The sequence below is a fragment of the Lissotriton helveticus genome, chromosome 7, assembly GCF_964261635.1.
Source record: "Lissotriton helveticus chromosome 7, aLisHel1.1, whole genome shotgun sequence".
NCBI lineage: Eukaryota > Metazoa > Chordata > Amphibia > Caudata > Salamandridae > Lissotriton > Lissotriton helveticus.
In genome coordinates, this window is record NC_136068.1 from 8,553,341 (window position 1) to 8,571,502 (window position 18,162).

Here is an 18,162-nt window from a genome sequence, read left to right on the forward strand (position 1 = left end):
TTTATCCTTGTCGCCAAATTTGTAAGAATCAATGCAGGAACTTGTAGAAAAGGATGATTTATTAACAGCACAGCATCAGCTACAGGCACATCAAAGTACAAGCAGCAACTGACACCATATAGTAGAATGCATCATTAGCAAAACTCTGTCAGGAACACAGAATGCTAGAAAGGATCTATGCAGCACATGCAGTTAAAGAAACAGTACAGATTGTAACACTAATATATAAAGGACGGTGGAACAGGGATTCGCCTGACAACTATGCGAGCCCGACGTCAAGGAGATTGTGGTTTTGCATTTGAATGCCGTATTCCTTTGCACGTGTAGAATTTAAAATAAATACTTATTTTTGTTTCAAAAGCAAGTATTTGGCTGGACATTGATTACTGTTTGTACTGTTTGCACAAAGAGTTATGAGTCATGTACACTGACCTGTATTTAAACTTCCCCCCTAGGGGCCTTGACTGCTCGACCGCAGCTACCGCTGGGCGTCAGGCCCAGTTGCCCCTCGGGTGCATGCTCTCCCTGCGCGAAGCTCCATAGCTCAGGCAGAACTCTGCTCGTGCTTCTGTCTGCCTCAGACCGCGGTTCTCACCCCAGCCTTCGCCCGCTGCTGCCTTAATTTCTTCACATTTTCCTTTCACTTTTTCTTTCAAATCCTGATGTGCTTTTCTCCCTCCTTCGCTTTCCTTTATTTTTAACCCTGTTCTATTCTGTGCACTACCAGCCGCAGCTGCCCCCGCTACCCCTCCGATTCCTGCGTCTTAGCGGTTCCCGCCTCCCAGCTGTCCCACCCTCCCTGACCTCTGCTTAATGGACACCGCTGCGCACTGAGTCAGGCTAAGCCCCTCGGGTGCCTGCTCTACCAGCGCCCAGCTCCATAGCTCAGGCAGTGCTCTGCCTGTGCTTCTGTCTGCCTCACACCTCGATTCTTGCCCCAGCCCTCGCCTGCTGCTGCCAAGATTTCTTAATTTCCTTCATTTTTTTATTTCTCTTTTTCTTTCAATTCCTGCTGTACTTTTCTCCCTCCTTCGCATTCCTTTATTTTCACCCCTGTTCCATTCTGTGCACTTTCCTACGCTGCTGCCCCGGCGGCCTCTCATGCGTCTTCCACTGGTTCCACCTCCCAGATGTCCCAACCGCGACCAGCACCAGGAGCCCTGGTCCTTCGACCTTCCCACGCTACAGCTCAGTCCATCTCCATGCACTCAAGGGTAGCAAGAAGAACAACAACTGCAAGCTCTCCACTCCCCTTGACACGCACAGCCCCTTCACCTGCCTAAACTGCCATCACTACTTCAACACTGCCATAGCCCAGGACCCTCCTCCACCGACCAGCAACATATACACCACAGACCATACCCTGCAATGCATCCTTCTCAATGTATGATCCATCCAAAGAGATGCCACAGAAATCTGGAGCCTCCTCGACAGAGGCTCTCCCGACGTTGCCTTTCTCACTGAAGCATGGACAAGCGCCACCTCGGGCCTAGACATCGCAATTGCCATCCCCGAAGGATGCTAAATCACTTGGAATGACAGTACTAACCGCCCCAAGGGTGGCATCACCCACAAGAACTACCTCCACCTGCACGCTCACTGAAGGGTCCACGGACCTGATGGAACACCTCCACCTACAGGTCAACCCAATTCAGGTCAACCCAACCACCACCCTACGAGGCACCCTCATCTACTGACCTCCCGGACCCTGCGCATCCTTCTCCGACTCCATCACCGACCTAATCACACCACATGCCATCACCTCCACACACTTCATACTGGTGGGAGACCTCAACTTCCACCTCGACAACCGCCAAGACCCTAATTCCATATCCCTCTTGGACAACCTTCACGTCATCAGACTCAACCAGATCGTACGAGAACCCTCGCACTCACCAGGACACACACTCAACCCTATCTTCTCAGCAATACACTCCATCTCCTTCAGCCACACCATTGAACTCCTGTGGACGGACCACCGCTGCATCCTCTTCACCTGCAAAGAAAAGATACCCTACAGATGCCCACCCCAGCTCAAATGCAGAAACTAGAGCAAAATATCCAACGAGCAAATGACCACCACCCTCAGTGACTCCGCGCACACCGCACCACAATGACCCCACTACCGCCGCCTGCACCCTACACAAATAGATCACTGACTGCGCAAACACCATCGCCCCCCTCAAGAAATCCTCCAATCCTCAAGACAAGAGGGCCAGCTGGTTCTCCACAGAACTGCGGGAATCCAGATGAACTTGCAGACATCTCTTAAAAAATAGAGGAACTCCAAAACCCGGCGGACTTCGACAACTATAAAACCGCCACCACTGCCCACAACAAACTCATCAGACCTTCATGGAAGAAGGCACTCCAGGACAGAATCCCCGCACATGCACATAAGCACACAACAGCAAGGAACTATTCGGCATCATCAAAGAGTTTCCCCAACCCAACAGCGAATCCACCGATATCCCACCCTCCCAGGACCTCTGCGACAAACTCAGCGCCTTCTTCCATCACAAAACCAAGACCATTTACGACAACTTTGACAAAAACAACCTCCACGAGGAACCCACACCCACCGCCTTCAGCACCGCTCAGCCCACACTGGACAGCTGGACCGCACTCAGCATCGAAGACACCCTAAAGATCATCAGGACCACCCACTCAGGGGCCCCCACAGACCCCTGCCCCCACCACATCTACCACATCATCTCCGCAATCTACAAAGAATCATCAATCGATCCTTCGAGACTGTTAGGAACTGGGGTTAGTCCTATGTCAGTGTCCATGGACCATCGTCACATGGTGTGAATTGCACGAATAAAATGTTGGTCCTACCTTACTTTCATTGCTTGATATTGCCTTTGTTTGGACCTCGGTATCTTGCTCCCTTGCTGCTGAGCTGTTGCATTGGATTCCTGTTCCCTGTGCGTTATTTTTGTGCTTATTACGCCCCTTTTTTGTCTCTCACGGGATCGTGGGAGATTCTGTGTTCGTGCCTTCCCTGATTTCCCTCGTAGGTAGATAGTTAGCCTTTTTGTTTTTATCCCTGGCTTTTTTCCTCCCTTTTTCTATTTCCTTCCCCGTTTTAGAATTCCAGCATGTGTTCTTTTTTTTTGTGTAACGTGAGCGGGGGCCCCCGCTCACGATTTAGGGCCTTTTTCCAACTCGTGCCCGTTTGTTATATACGGGAAAACGCTTTGCGTTTCCGTGTTCTTTTCTCGGGGCAGGGTGCTCGGTGCAGGGTGTTTTGCACGGGCGCCTTTCTGCCTCGTTTTGTGCGGAAGTGACGTTTTGGGTCACTCCGCTACTGGCTAGATTCACGAACACCGCTGAAGACACACGGAGAAATCGAGTGCCTCCTTCCAGTTACTGCCAGCCCAGTTTTTGGCATCATTGAAGGGTTTTTTTTACGTTTTGGCTGAGTGTTTGTTAAACTGAGCCCTAGGTTTTTTTCCCTTCATTTTGTGCTTCGTTTATTTGGCATTATAATAACAACTAAGGACACTGTGTATAAGTGTATAAGTGCCCCTGACTGGATATAATTTTATCTGAAGTTTCCAGTCCTTTCACGAAGCCAAGCCTGCACTTACAATTGGTAAGGAGAGGGTGCATGTTGGGGTGGGACATGGTCACCGACATTGAGACGTTATAGAGTCTGTGCAAACGGAGGTGTTGCTTTTTTCCTTGTTGTCCCTAGGTGCAGAAGCGTGAAGGAGGGAGCCGTGTCCTGTAGTTCTACAGGGTGGGAGACTTGGTGTCTCGTCATTATACCACCCTCTTTTCGGGTTCACTGGAGTGCTCACAGTGTGTTAATCCTGTGGGTCTCGGGTGGACAAGGGAAGGGGATTGGTGCATGCTACGCTCCTGCAGTGCTTGGGCTGAGCGGGGTCTAACAGAATATCAAGCCCACGTTTTTAGCACTGCCTGAGCAAGCATGGACGAGGACGGGAATGCATTAGGGGATGGTACAGGTCCTTCTATGCAGGACATTATGGGGGCAGTACAGACGTTACAGTCCCAGGTTCAGGAGTTACAGCAGGAGAATGCTGGGTTGAAACAGGAATTGGTGGCTGTTAGGGCCCGAGAACAGTTACAACACAGAGGAACCACTCCCGTTATTCACCCTGCAACCTTCCAGTATAGTGGGGGTACGGGACAAAGCGTGGTGAGTGGTAGCAACCCCATTAATGTGACAGTGTCATCTCCAGTTGCAGTTCCCTTAGCCCCCCCTGAGAGATTCACCGGAGATAGCAAGAAGTTTGGGATGTTTATGACCCAGTGTCAGCTACATTTTATGTGTAGACCGAGTGCCTTTCCTGACGACTCCGCCAAAGTTGCCTTTACGATCTCTTATCTGGCTGGTAACGCGGCTCAGTGGGCTATACCGTTGGTGGACAGCGACGATCGTGTGTTATATAACTACAACGCATTTAAAGAACTGATGCGGGGATTGTTTGCTAAGCATGCGTTTATGCAGGCTAGCGATGCAGAATTAATGAAGCTTCGGCAGGGCAGACAGGATTTGTTGTCATACATCGCCTCCTTCAACAGATTGATCTCTGAGACCCATTGGCCCACTGAAAAGAGGACATCAATATTCTATCAGGGTCTTTGTGAAGAGCTAAAGGATATTGTATCACAGGTGGTGGATCCGCCCGAAGATTGTGCGGCATTCATAGACCTTGTAGTGAAATTGAACCACAGGGTGTCTGAAAGGCGAGGTGAACGTAGTCGGTTTCAGGCATCTAGAGGTAGCTTTGTGAAAGCCGAAATAAAGGCCGTGGGGGAGAACAAGGCGATGCCTGAACCCATGGAACTAGGTGGAGTGAGGGGGCCTTTGGCTCCAGAGGAGAAAAAGAGAAGGAGAGAGAACAATCTGTGTCTGTATTGTGGTCAAGGAGGGCATTTCGCTCGGGAATGTCCTGTGAAGCCTTCTGGTGCGGGATTTAGCAAAAAGGTAGCATGTGTGCAGGTAGACCACAGGGTAGGTGGAGGACAGAGTAATCAGTATGAGGTTGTTGGATCCGTAGACCAAGCACCAAAACATTTCGTTATCAATGCCCAGTTATTACTTTCTATACAGGATCGTGTTTCCGTTTCAGTGTTGTTAGATTCTGGCGCTACCGGAAATTTCATGGACATCACTTTGGCAGGGAAGCTGGGAGTTCCGTGTCAGCTGAAAGACCAACCTGAGCCAGTAAGGGCGATTGATGGGACTGAGTTGACGTCGGGGTGTATCACCCGCCAGACTACTCCTCTGTGTCTCTTATGTGAGAACGGGCATTCTGAAAAGGTGGTATTTGATTTAATTGATGCCCCTTCCTTTGGATTGGTGTTGGGGGTACCATGGCTGCAGAAGCATAATCCCAGGATCGACTGGGTACAGAGACTGGTGACGTTGGATTCAGCACATTGTTTGAGACATTGTTATGCCATCGCAGGTGTACAGAACGATCCTTTGGTTTGCGCAGTGACAGATGGGGGTTCTGTCCCCCCTCAGTATATGGCATTTAAGGATGTTTTTGATAAGATACACGCCCAGGAACTACCCCCCAACAGGGCTTATGATTGTAAGATCGACCTGGTACCTGGGGTCTCCCTGCCTTGCAGCCGGGTGTATGCGTTGTCAGAGCCCGAAGAGGAGCATTTGAAAGAATACATCGATGAGATGTTACGGTTGGGGTTCATTCGTCCCTCTTCCTCTCCTGTATCATCTGCTATATTTTTCATTCCCAAGAAGGAGGGGACTTTGAGGGCATGTGTGGATTACAGGATTTTGAATGCGGCCACAGTGAAGAATAGGTACCCTCTCCCACTCATCTCCGTGTTGTTAGACCAGCTTCGCAAGGCTACCGTATTCACGAAATTGGATTTACGGGGAGCCTACCACCTGATAAGAGTGAGACCCGGAGATGAGTGGAAGACGGCTTTTAAGACCAAGTACGGTCTATTTGAATATACCGTAATGCCGTTTGGCTTATGTAATGCGCCGGCGGCATTTCAATTCTTCATTAATGAGGTTCTTGGTAAATATCTGGATCGCACAGTTATCGTCTATTTAGACGATATTCTTGTGTTTTCAGAAGTAAGGGCAGAACATACAGACCATGTACTCCAGGTGTTACAGACGCTCCAGGAACATCGTTTATATGCTAAACTAGAGAAATGTCAGTTTGACACCCAGGAGGTAGAGTTCCTTGGATTTATTATATCAGCGGAGGGGATCCGAATGGACCCGAAGAAGATACAGGCCATTGTGACCTGGCCCGTGCCTACATCAGTGAAACAGATCCAGGTACTCCTGGGTTTCGCCAATTTTTATCGGCGATTTATTTTGCATTTTTCAGATGTGGTATCACCGATGACTCGCCTGTTGAGGAAGGGGGTCCCCTTTGAGTGGACCAGTGAGACTCAGAGGTCTTTTCGGTCTTTGTTGGAGCATTTCACTTCGGCGCCTGTATTGGTGCATCCTGATCCTGCCCTGCCGTTCTTCGTAGAGACCGATGCTTCGATGTGTGCTGTGGGTGGGGTGTTATCCCAGCGTGATGAAACTACTGGTCATATGCATCCCATCGCATTTTTCTCAAAGACTTTGTTGCCCGCCGAACAGAACTATACGGTGGCTGAACGGGAATTGTTAGCTGTAAAACTGGCATTCGAGGAGTGGCGACACTATTTGTGGGGTGCCAGGCATGTTATCACCATTTACACTAACCATAAAAATCTTGAATATTTCCGTTCCGCTAGGGCATTAACACCTCGTCAGATGCGGTGGGTGTTATTCTTTAATGAATACGACTTTATCATCACCTACAGGCCGGCGGCCCAGCAGGTTAAATCGGATGCTCTTTCTCGGATTCATGGTGATCCTAAAAGTGATGGTCTTGTGAAGGAGGATAGGGCCATGATTGAGAGCGAACGGATTGTGGGGGTTACGGGTATGGATAATTTTCCCGTGCTGGTGAAAGAGCGATTGAAGCAGTTGGATTTGACTCCTTGGTTATCTGTGCCCCAGGTTACTATGAAAGAAGGGTTGTTGTATCATGGTGATAGGATGGTAATTCCTCCTTCTTTGCGGAATGAGGTCCTGGAATGGTGCCATTCATCTACATTGGTGGCACACCCAGGCATAAGGAAGACGAGAGACATGTGTATGCGGTGGTTTTGGTGGGACTCCATGATAAGTGATATTCAGGGATACGTGAGGGCTTGCCCTGTGTGTGCCATCAACAAGCCCTTGCATAGCAAACCTTCAGGGCTTTTGTGTCCTTTGGAGGTACCTCCTTCTCCATGGCATACTATAAGCATGGATTTTGTGACCGACTTACCGTTAGCCTCTGGTTATACCACCATAATGGTGGTGGTGGATCTATTCACCAAAATGGCCCATTTTATTCCGCTTTGTAAAATCCCTACGGCAAAGGAGATGGCTGTGGTCTTCCTGTCCTCGGTGGTACGTTTACATGGGCTGCCTGAGGTTATTATCTCTGATCGGGGAGCGCAGTTTGTGTCCCATTTTTGGACCGAGCTGTGTCTGGTACTGAAGACGGAGATACGTTTGTCCTCGGCATACCATCCTCAGTCTGATGGTCAGACTGAGCGTACTAATCAGACGATGGAACAATATCTGAGATGCCTGATTTCGTCTTTGTCGTGTGCATGGGTAGTAGCCCTACCCATTGCGGAGTTTGCCTATAACAACAGCCTACACTCCGCTTTGGGCATGACTCCATTCTATTGTTCGCTTGGATACCACCCTAGGGCGGTAGCTATTCAGCCCACGGGACGCGTGCCAGCCATTGACGATGTTTGTAGGCGACTGAGCGACATTTGGGGCTTGGCCCGGGAGAGCATGGTTGAAGCTAAAGCCGCTATGAAGGTACAGGCGGATAAACATCGGGCCCCAGCTCCTTCTTATAAGGCGGGCGATTTAGTGTGGTTGGCATCCCGTAATCTGAGGTTACAGGGGTCACGTAAACTGCAGCCCCGGTACGTGGGTCCCTTTCCAATAGTCCAGGTTATTAATACGGTTGCAATGAAGCTTGAGTTGCCACAGGACTATGGGGTGCACCCTGTGTTCCACACCTCATTGTTGAAACCCTATGTGCCCTCAGAACAAGTGTTGCCCCCGCCACCTCCCCTGACGATTAATGGACAGGAGGAATTCGAGGTGCATGCTATCCTCGATTCCAAACGGATCAGGGGCCGTCTTTTCTATCTGGTGGACTGGAAGGGGTATACACAGGAGGATCGGACTTGGGAGCCGGCTGGTGGGGTTCATGCCCCGCGGCTGGTTCGATTGTTTCATAGGCAGCATCCATTGAAACCCCGTCCTGTGGGGAGGGTCATAGGGGGGGGGTACTGTTAGGAACTGGGGTTAGTCCTATGTCAGTGTCCATGGACCATCGTCACATGGTGTGAATTGCACGAATAAAATGTTGGTCCTACCTTACTTTCATTGCTTGATATTGCCTTTGTTTGGACCTCGGTATCTTGCTCCCTTGCTGCTGAGCTGTTGCATTGGATTCCTGTTCCCTGTGCGTTATTTTTGTGCTCATTACGCCCCTTTTTTGTCTCTCACGGGATCGTGGGAGATTCTGTGTTCGTGCCTTCCCTGATTTCCCTCGTAGGTAGATAGTTAGCCTTTTTGTTTTTATCCCTGGCTTTTTTCCTCCCTTTTTCTATTTCCTTCCCCGTTTTAGAATTCCAGCGTGTGTTCTTTTGTTTTGTGTAACGTGAGCGGGGGCCCCCCGCTTTGCGTTTCCATGTTCTTTTCTCGGGGCAGGGTGCTCGGTGCAGGGTGTTTTGCACGGGCTCCTTTCTGCCTCGTTTTGTGCGGAAGTGACGTTTTGGGTCACTCCGCTACTGGCTAGATTCACGAACACCGCTGAAGACACACGGAGAAATCGAGTGCCTCCTTCCAGTTACTGCCAGCCCAGTTTTTGGCATCATTGAAGGGTTTTTTTTACGTTTTGGCTGAGTGTTTGTTAAACTGAGCCCTAGGTTTTTTTCCCTTCATTTTGTGCTTCGTTTATTTGGCATTATAATAACAACTAAGGACACTGTGTATAAGTGTATAAGTGCCCCTGACTGGATATAATTTTATCTGAAGTTTCCAGTCCTTTCACGAAGCCAAGCCTGCACTTACAATTGGTAAGGAGAGGGTGCATGTTGGGGTGGGACATGGTCACTGACATTGAGACGTTATAGAGTCTGTGCAAACGGAGGTGTTGCTTTTTTCCTTGTTGTCCCTAGGTGCAGAAGCGTGAAGGAGGGAGCCGTGTCCTGTAGTTCTACAGGGTGGGAGACTTGGTGTCTCGTCATTATACCACCCTCTTTTCGGGTTCACTGGAGTGCTCACAGTGTGTTAATCCTGTGGGTCTCGGGTGGACAAGGGAAGGGGATTGGTGCATGCTACGCTCCTGCAGTGCTTGGGCTGAGCGGGGTCTAACAGAGACCGCCTCCTTCCCTGACACCAGGAAACACGCCAAGGTCAACCATCGGTGGACCCCACCAACCTCAAGAACTACAGACCGATCTCCCTACTTCCATATCTGGCGAAAGTCCTTGAAAAAGAGGTCAACAGCCAACTTGCCTCCTTCATCGACGAAAACAACATCCTCGACTCTTCCCGATCAGCATCAGAAAAGAAACACAGCACAGAGACCACCTTCATCGCTGATGACATCTGCTCCCTCCTCGACAAAGGTGAGACTGTGACCCTCATCCGCCTGGACCTCTATGCGGCCTTCGACAAAGTCTCGTGCCGTACCCAAGCCTGCAGACTCCACAATGCAGGAATCCGAAACAAAGCCCTCAATTGGATCTGCTATTCCTCTCCGACAGAATACAGGGGGCAGACTTCCTCCTTTCATCTCAGAGCCCACGCTAACCACCTGCGGAGTCCCCCAAGGATCATCCATCAGCCCTACACTGTTCAATGTTTACATGGCCTCTCTTGCTCCCATCATCAGATCACATGGACTCAACATCGTATTGTACGCAGACGACATGCAACTAATCCTCTCACTGTCCAACAAACCCAACATCTCGCAACACAACTTTCGAGAAGGAATGGAAGCAGTCACCAGATGGATGAAGAATAGCTGCCTACAACTGAACACAGACAAAACCAAAGTCCTTATCATAGGCCCAAATCCTAATGCCTGGAGTGACACCTGGTGGCCCCCTGCCTGCGGGAAACCACCCCCACCTAAAGACCTCGCAAGCGATCTCGGAATCATCCTGAACTCCAAACTCAAAATGCACCGCCAGATCAACGCCGTCACCTCTTCCTGGGATCAACAATAATCTCACCCCGAACTCCAGATGATCCAGAACTGCCAGACTAGTCCTAAACCTACCGTGCCACTGCCACATCACCCAACATCTCTGGGCACTCCACTGGCTTCCCATTGAAAAGAGAATCACCTTCAAGCTTCTCACCCACACCCACAAAGCCCTCCATAACACCAGCCCGCCTACATTAACCATCACCTCTTGTTCCACGCACCCCCAAAGATCCCTCCGCTCAGCCCAGCTCTCCCTCGCAACAGTACCATGCATTAAGAAGACCAGAACAGGCGGACGCTCCTTTTCCTACCTTGAGGCTAAGGCATGGTACTCTCTCCGTCTCCACCTCCGCCAATACATCATATCTGTCCAAGTTCCTGAAGAAAATCAATATCTGGCTTTTCGATGAATCACCATGAGCGCCCAGCCTGCACGTACCCGATAGGACAGGGAACCCCTCTGCCCCCCTCCGACACCACCCCTGAGTACTGAGGAGCAGTGGGCACCCCCTATCAGCGCCTTGAGACCCATTCGGGTGAGTAGCTGCGCTTTACCAACCCTGATTGATTGATTGATTGAGTAGGGGCACTTGGCCCAGTTGACTAACCAGGATCTTTAGTAATCCGGGCCTCGGGACATCAGGAGTAAAAGGTCTCAACCACAACAGTTGCACCCTGTAGCTCCGTTGTGCTCCTCTGAAAAGGGATTTTACAATTGGTGGCAAGTGGTTGGGTGCCTAGCGTCTATGAGCCACGATACAGAGGTGGCGTTGTCCATTTCCAAACTGCATCAGTGCTGCAATAAGTCCAGTGTTCTGCTCCTGCGTCCCTAGATCACATGAAGAGTTTATGTAGGAACAGACAATGGAGGATTCCCAGGAGTAGGGACAGAAAGGTCCTTACTGATTTCATTAGGACCAGTTTAAGATACTGGGTGAAATAGAGGAGGCTGTAGCTGACTCTGGGGAGGGAATTATGAAAGGAACCCAGGAAGAGCGCGCCGTTGATCCACAGGCTCTAGGATCCCCTCATCCCAGATCTATCCCAGACACATGCAGGGTGTGTCCCCTAATGCATTGTACAGAGTTTCACCAAGACACTTGTCGCCTTTAGTTTCTGGAATATCTCAGGTGTCTATAACCCCTCAATATGTTAGGGTGCCACTATCCCCAATTGTAGGAGTAAACCTCTTGGGAGGCTTGAGTCTAGCAGTGACGCTGGGCTTGCAGTTGGCACTTACGAAAGCTAAGGCCAAGGAAGATAAGCCAGAGAGTTTGAGGGGGAGAAGCTAAGACTAGCTCACCCGGAGGGAGAGACAGGAGGAATGGGAATTGGAAGATAAATTCTGAGAGAGAGTGAGGAGAAATAGAGAGAAAGGGAGGAAAAACAGAGAGAGTGGGAAGAGAATCCGAGACAAAATGAAAGAGCGCCTAAACCAGAAAGACTAGCCTTTGAGAGAGAGTGAAACTTAGGATGGCAGCAATGACAGCTTCATCTACGATAAGTGACTCCACTAGTTTACATCCAGTTCAGGCCGGATTGTGGCCAACGTTCCAAAAGATCTTTGCATTGTATGTGTGGAAGGTCAGGATATTTTGGAATGGTTTGTGCACCAAAGAAGGCTCCTCTTTCTTGGGTTCTCAACCCCAAACATAACTCATGATGATTTTAGACCTTAATCCTCCAGACCAGGTGTTGGGCCATATGTATGTGTGTTGATATAAGGTTTTCAATAGTGACAACCTAGCCAAAAGGAAGCAGGTTACCGTAGAGGGTCAAAAACAAGCATAATGGCAATGAACAATAGGAGAGGTATCCGGGTGGTGGATGGTTAATGCAGTGTTAGGGCGTGTTCGCGACATAAGTGTGTGTCTTCAACTCTTTCCCAAATTGGAGAAGCGTTGGGGCAGCCCTTATGGATTTGGGGATGTTTTGTTTTTACTGAAGAGTTTCACCCCACTCGCCAGCTCCGCTCCACCGACCGCGCCCTCGTCAACGTCCCCCGCATCCGAAGAGTGACCGCCGGCGGCAGATCATTCTCCCACCTCACCGCCAAGACATGGAACACCCTCCCCATCCACCTGCGGCAGACCGAAGACCTCCTAACCTTCAGGAGACTCCTCAAGACCAGACTCTTCGAGCAGTAGCAGCGCCCCCCCCCACACCTAGCGCCTTGAGACCCTCATGGGTATGTAGTGCGCTCTATAAATACCATGATTGATATAGCCCTGGGAAGATCCGACGATGATGATGAAAACAGATTTAGAAACCACACAGATGCTCCTAGGGGTGTTCCGGTGATAACCCAACTGCCAAGTTACAAAGTGAATAGCCAGGTTTTTAACCCCTTCCTGAAAGCAGGTTCTGCAGTTTCCTGCCTCTGGTGCACTGGAAGAGAGTTCCATACAAACGGATTAAAAAAGGAAAAGGACCCTCCGCCAATCCTTGACAATCTCACTCTCCGCACTGTAGCCAAAGCAAAATGTGAGGACCGAAGGCTCCTCGCAGCATTGTAAAAAAAAATACGAGAAGCCAGATAGCATGGACCAATGTTGTGGGGAGCACGAAAAATCAGTACCAAGGTTTTGAACAAGATTATCTTCCTTCCTGGAGGCCAGTGCAGGGGGAAGAGGTGACTCGAGATCCCTGCTGTCTTTGGCAAATTCAATAAAAGTCCCACTCAGCATTTTGCATGACTTGAAGTCTATGGATGCCATATTCCGGAAGGCCAAGATACAAGGCATTGGCATAATCCAGGCGAGAGGTTATCAAGGCCTGGGAAACTGTTTTCCTGGCCGAGAAGGACAGAAAAAACTGAAACTTTTTCAGAGCCCGTAAGGTACCAAAGGACAAGCCAGTCACAGCACTAATCTGGGGTTGGAAGGACAGGCAGTCAAACTTAACTCCCAGGGTCCTGGCTGTGTCTGTGCAAGATACATTTGGAACAGAACCATCTGGCCAGCATGCCAACGAGCCAGTGGGCGCCACAGTCCTCAAAAAGAGAATTTTGGTTTTGTCTGTATTTAACATCAATTGTTTATGATGTAACCAGGAAAACACAGGTATCAGAGCGAATTGCATCGATACATGTTCACACCAAAATAACAAATTCCTATCAAATCAAGTCAGTGGTTGATTTTGAGGAAGGAAAAATAACAAGCAAGACGTATAGGGAGAGCGGGGGCAGAGAACCTGTCAAGTTAAGATTCCAGTTAAGGAGGAGATCCTTTAGCTGTTTCTTAAAACTCAAGAAGAAGAGGTTTGTCCTGATATGTCCTGGGATGGAGTTTCAGATTTTAGGGGCATTGCTTGAGAAAGAGGATGCCAGAGTTTTTTGTATGTGGGCTCTGGGCGGAATGGGGGGTGGGGTGCTTCTTAGGTTTCTCGTCTGACCTGCCTTTTGAGTTTTGAGACGAGGTAAGCAGGTTTTCCAGTGTGAAGGGCTTTATGAGTAAGACAAGCATTTCTGAAGCTGCAGCGAGCTTCAATCGGGAGCCAATTCAGTTCTTTCAGGTCAGGGATGATGTGGTCTACATTTTTTATTCCTGTGGCCATTCTCGATGCTGCATTGAGAGTGGTTTCATGGGGTGCACAGTGGGATTTAGAGCGTGCCGTGAGGGTTGTGTTCCCGTAGTCCAATCTAGAGAACATCAACGCTTGCGTGGCAGATAAGAAATCATTCAACAGTAGGTAGGGTTCGATTTTGTACAGAAGTTTCAGGTTGCAGAAGGCATTCTTTGCTTTATTCTTTATATGATCTTTCATGATCAGTTTCGAGTCCAGTGTGATTCCGAGAGATTTGATGGAATCAGCTAATTGCAGTCGAGAGTGTCAATGGAGTTTATCCACTCTTGCATCTGGGGGGACCGCTATGTCTTTGATACGAAGAAAACTTCTGTCTTATCTTTCTTGAATTTTAGGTGGTTGTAAGATAGCCGGTGTTGGACTTCTTTGAGGGTGGCATTTAATCAATGTATGTTGTCTAGCAGGGAGGTTTCCATGTAGAGCTGGGTGTCACCTGCCTATAGATGGAAGGGAATGTTTGCTTTGTTGAGGATAACGGTGAGGAGTTCCATGTAGATATTGAACAGTGCATTTCAGATAGTTTTGCAAATTTCTGCAAGTTACGAAGACTGGAGATCAATTTAGCAAAAACAAAATATATGGTCTTCAACCCTCTTCACACGACCCGTCCGAACCCTTCTCTGCAAGGCACCCCCTTGGAAAGAGTCAAGCTATTTCATTATTTGGAAGTTACCTTGTCAGAGAACTTTGAATGGTGTCCACAGTTGGATGAAGCAAGGCTCAGGTTAACGCAGGCAGTGGGCGACATAATGAAATTGTACAGAACCTCAGTTTTTAAGCCAGCCGCCCCTGTGGTGGAAATGTATAAAGCCCAAGAGAGGGGTGCCACGCTGTGCAGGGTGGAAATGTGGGTGCACTGCCCCACCGCTAATCTGATAAAGGTGGAGAATAACTCCATGCGGCTGCTCTTAGGCCTACCCTGTAGCACCTCCCTTACAACCCTTCGCGTGGAAATGGGAATGAGGCCCCTAGATGAAGAAATTGCCCTGAGACTTTTAACTTTCTGGTGGAGGATGTGGGTGACTCCAGAGCTAGCTGTTTACACGGCCGAACTAACCGAGCTCTTATCTATTTGTACCAGAAAAAAAATCTCTTGGCTGTGTCATATAAGGGATCTTGCCTTTGAGTTGGGCAAGTCGGACCTCTGGAGAACACCCGAGATAGCATGTGCCAAGATCTCCAGGTTGGACCTAATCAATTTGTATAGAACAGCTAAGTTAACGGCCATCCGAGAAATTGCCTCATCGGGTCGACTAACAGCAGAATTTTTATTAGTAAAAAATGTATACAGCAAGGAAACTTTTTTAGACATTGGCTAGGAAATTGTATGTGCAACTGAGATTGGGGACCCTTCCACTAGCAGCCCATACGAGCAAATGGGTGAGAAATTAAAAGGGTGAATGTCCTGCATGTAAACATAAGGAGGAGTCTGAATTACATGTCCTGCTCCTCTATCCTGCCTATCGGCTGCCGCGAAAGCGTTGGTTAATACAACTATGTAAGAATCTAGGCTTTGTGTGCTGCATAGAGGCCTACAGGGTTTTAAAGTATGACACTCACCCACCAATTGTCTTTGCTGTATCACGTTTTCTAAATAGTATGTGGCACATGCGCCGGGCTCACCTAAAGGAGATCGTATGGGGATGATCGAAGGTATGAACTCCCGTAGGATGAGCACATTTTTATCCATGCCCTTGGCTTTGCATCGTCGTCCCGCAACTTGACTCTTGTATAACTTTTAGAGTTTTTATCTGAGGATGGTTGTTTTTACTTGTTTTTTAACCAACATATGTTAGTAGTATGCATTTCTTTACATTTCTGCTGTACCCATGCACTGTGCACTTTGTTGCCTGTACTCGTGAGATGATTATTGTATATGAAGATGTCTGGCAGTTTCTACCGTTTTTAATTCATCTGTATATCAACTGTTTTATTTTTTGCACTTTTATGTCCCTAGAGGCCGAAATAAAGTATATATGGATGGATACTGAACAGCGCTGGGAGAGGACAGAGCCCGGGCTATTATTGTTATATCAGAAGTCTGGTTGCTTATTTTTATTAGTGGGGAGTGGTTTTGTAGGAAGGATGTGAACTAGGGGAGAGGATTTAGCCTAACGACTAGGGCGGTTTACCTCAAATCTGGGGAACTGGGATCGAGTCTCGGCAACTACATTCAACATCCTGTGATTCTGGGCATATTACTTGATCTCCCCTTGCCTACCAACACTGAATGTGTCCTTATGTAACGCAACTGGTGCTCATGTAAAGGTCCCGATACCTTTGGGTCAAATTTGCACTATATAAAACTTTGAAAAAAATCTAGCGTCTGACCACCCTATCCATAAAGATCCTTTTTTGGAGGGAATCCAGGAGGAGCTTGTGGCCAACTGTGCAGAACGCTGCCGATAGGTTTAGAAGCATGGGCAGGCATCATCGATCTGAGTCCAGGGGGTTGTGTAGGTCATCTACTATGTTTAAAGTAGCTGTTTCAAGGCTGCATCCTTTTCTGAAGCCCAATTGGTGACGGTCCACGTGGTTGTTACTTTCAATGCATTTGTTAATTGTGAGAGAACACATTTCTCTAGAGTTTTGGCTAAGAAGGGCAGATTGGAAACTGTTTTTTTGATCATGGTGTGACTCAACTGAGTCTGAGACAGTTTGGCATCACTCCAGTATCAGGCTCCTGTTTATAATCTTAGCCCGTAGGGGGATTGGTGCATGATTGGGTATTTTTGCCACGGAAGCTGGGAAGGGGTCTGCTCAACATCGTTGAGTTGTAGTGGGTTGTAAGTTTGGTTACTGAGAAGTTCTTTGATGAGGGGGTAGTAGGGATGCCATTGTTTCTTCAAGGTCCAGTACAGGAACTTGCCTTACCTGTCTCAACATTGGAGGGTTTTTCGAATACAAGTTAGTTGGGGAAGCGCTTTGTTGATGCAAAACAAAATGAAATAGTGGTCTGACCAGTCAACGGGGAGGAAGTTGTCAATAGTTAGTGTTTCTTCTTGAGCTCTGATAGCGTCTAGGTTTGAGCCTTTGTTGGGGGTTTGACATTTGCAATGCTGGCAGAGGTTCTTACTAAGTAAGAAGTCATTTAAGAATGGGATTAGAGTATTCCTTTCATCCTCCAGTGAAGTTTGAAGTTACCTATGATTATGTTATTGGCGTGTGAGAGTGAACAGTGTTATCAGCTCTGCTAGGTGTTCACAGAAGAAAAATGTGTTGGCTGGTGGGTGGTAGAGTAGTGTTGTCTACTCTACCACCCATTTTATGGTGGTGCTGAGATGTTCAAATGGTTGTAGGTGAAGGTGTCTGCTTCCACCGCGGTGATATTATTCTTGTAGATAATGGTGCGGCTTGCTTCCAGTACAGCAGTTCTTCCGTTCTCTCTTGATGACTGAAAACCCCGGAATGACTTGTGTGTCCATGATTGGACATGAGGATTCCTTTAGCCATGTTTCCGTGATGAATGCAGTGTCAATGTTGTGGTACAGGAGGGATTCTGCTAATTCTGTTGCACGTTTGGTTGCAGATCTGCAGTTTATGAGTACGCATTTCTTCTCTCTGTCTTTCTAAAGATCTTGAGGGGAGGAAGTCAAGGGTATATTGATGCCTGCTGGTGGTCTGCTGGGTCTTGTTGCTGGGGGATTTCTTCTTAGTCCTGTGATAGCCTGGATCTTAGAGGAGGGGTTGGTTCTATCAGGTGCCAGGTTGAAAGATCTGGCAAGCTCTGCCGCTCGCTCAGACACATCCTGGTGCTTGTTCTATTTGGTCTCTGAGCTTTGTTGTTGAGAGGCAGCCGTGTCGCTGTGCCTTGGTTCATCTCAGAAGTTGTCTGCCGCTGCATGTAGGGGGTGTGGGAGTGTTAGGCAGGATTGAGACATATGTTTAGGTACCTTGTGATATTGTTGAAACCCTGTAATACCTTCTCTAGTTGGTTTTCCATGCCTGTTAGTCGCTCCTTTAGCTTGGACATGTGCATTTGATTTAATGAGGCTGTATTGCGGGTGTGCGCTTCATATTGCTTCAGATCCGGATTGCATAGATGGAAAAAGCCTGCTGCTTTGTTTTTTTTTCTTTTTTCACACTTTCTTATCTGCAGTCTGATGGTGTTGAGGCTGAAGGGTGTGCTGAACACCTCCAGGGAAGGCGAGGGAACCTGCTTTTAAATCCTAAAATATTGTCAAATCCTTTGCAGCTCAAAAAACTTTAGATTTTACTTGCTTTTATCAAACCTAGCAATACGATAGAGTTTTACTCAAAGAACTCCAGAACAGAGATA

At 48.3% G+C, this 18,162-nt stretch overlaps 1 protein-coding gene across 2 annotated transcripts in view; it reads right to left on the reverse strand.

Moving 5' to 3' along the window:
• The window catches only part of LOC144766565 (uncharacterized), a 101,144-nt gene that overhangs the window by 58,992 nt on the left and 23,990 nt on the right, over positions 1 to 18,162 (reverse strand). The gene's annotated exons all lie outside the window — the stretch shown is intronic.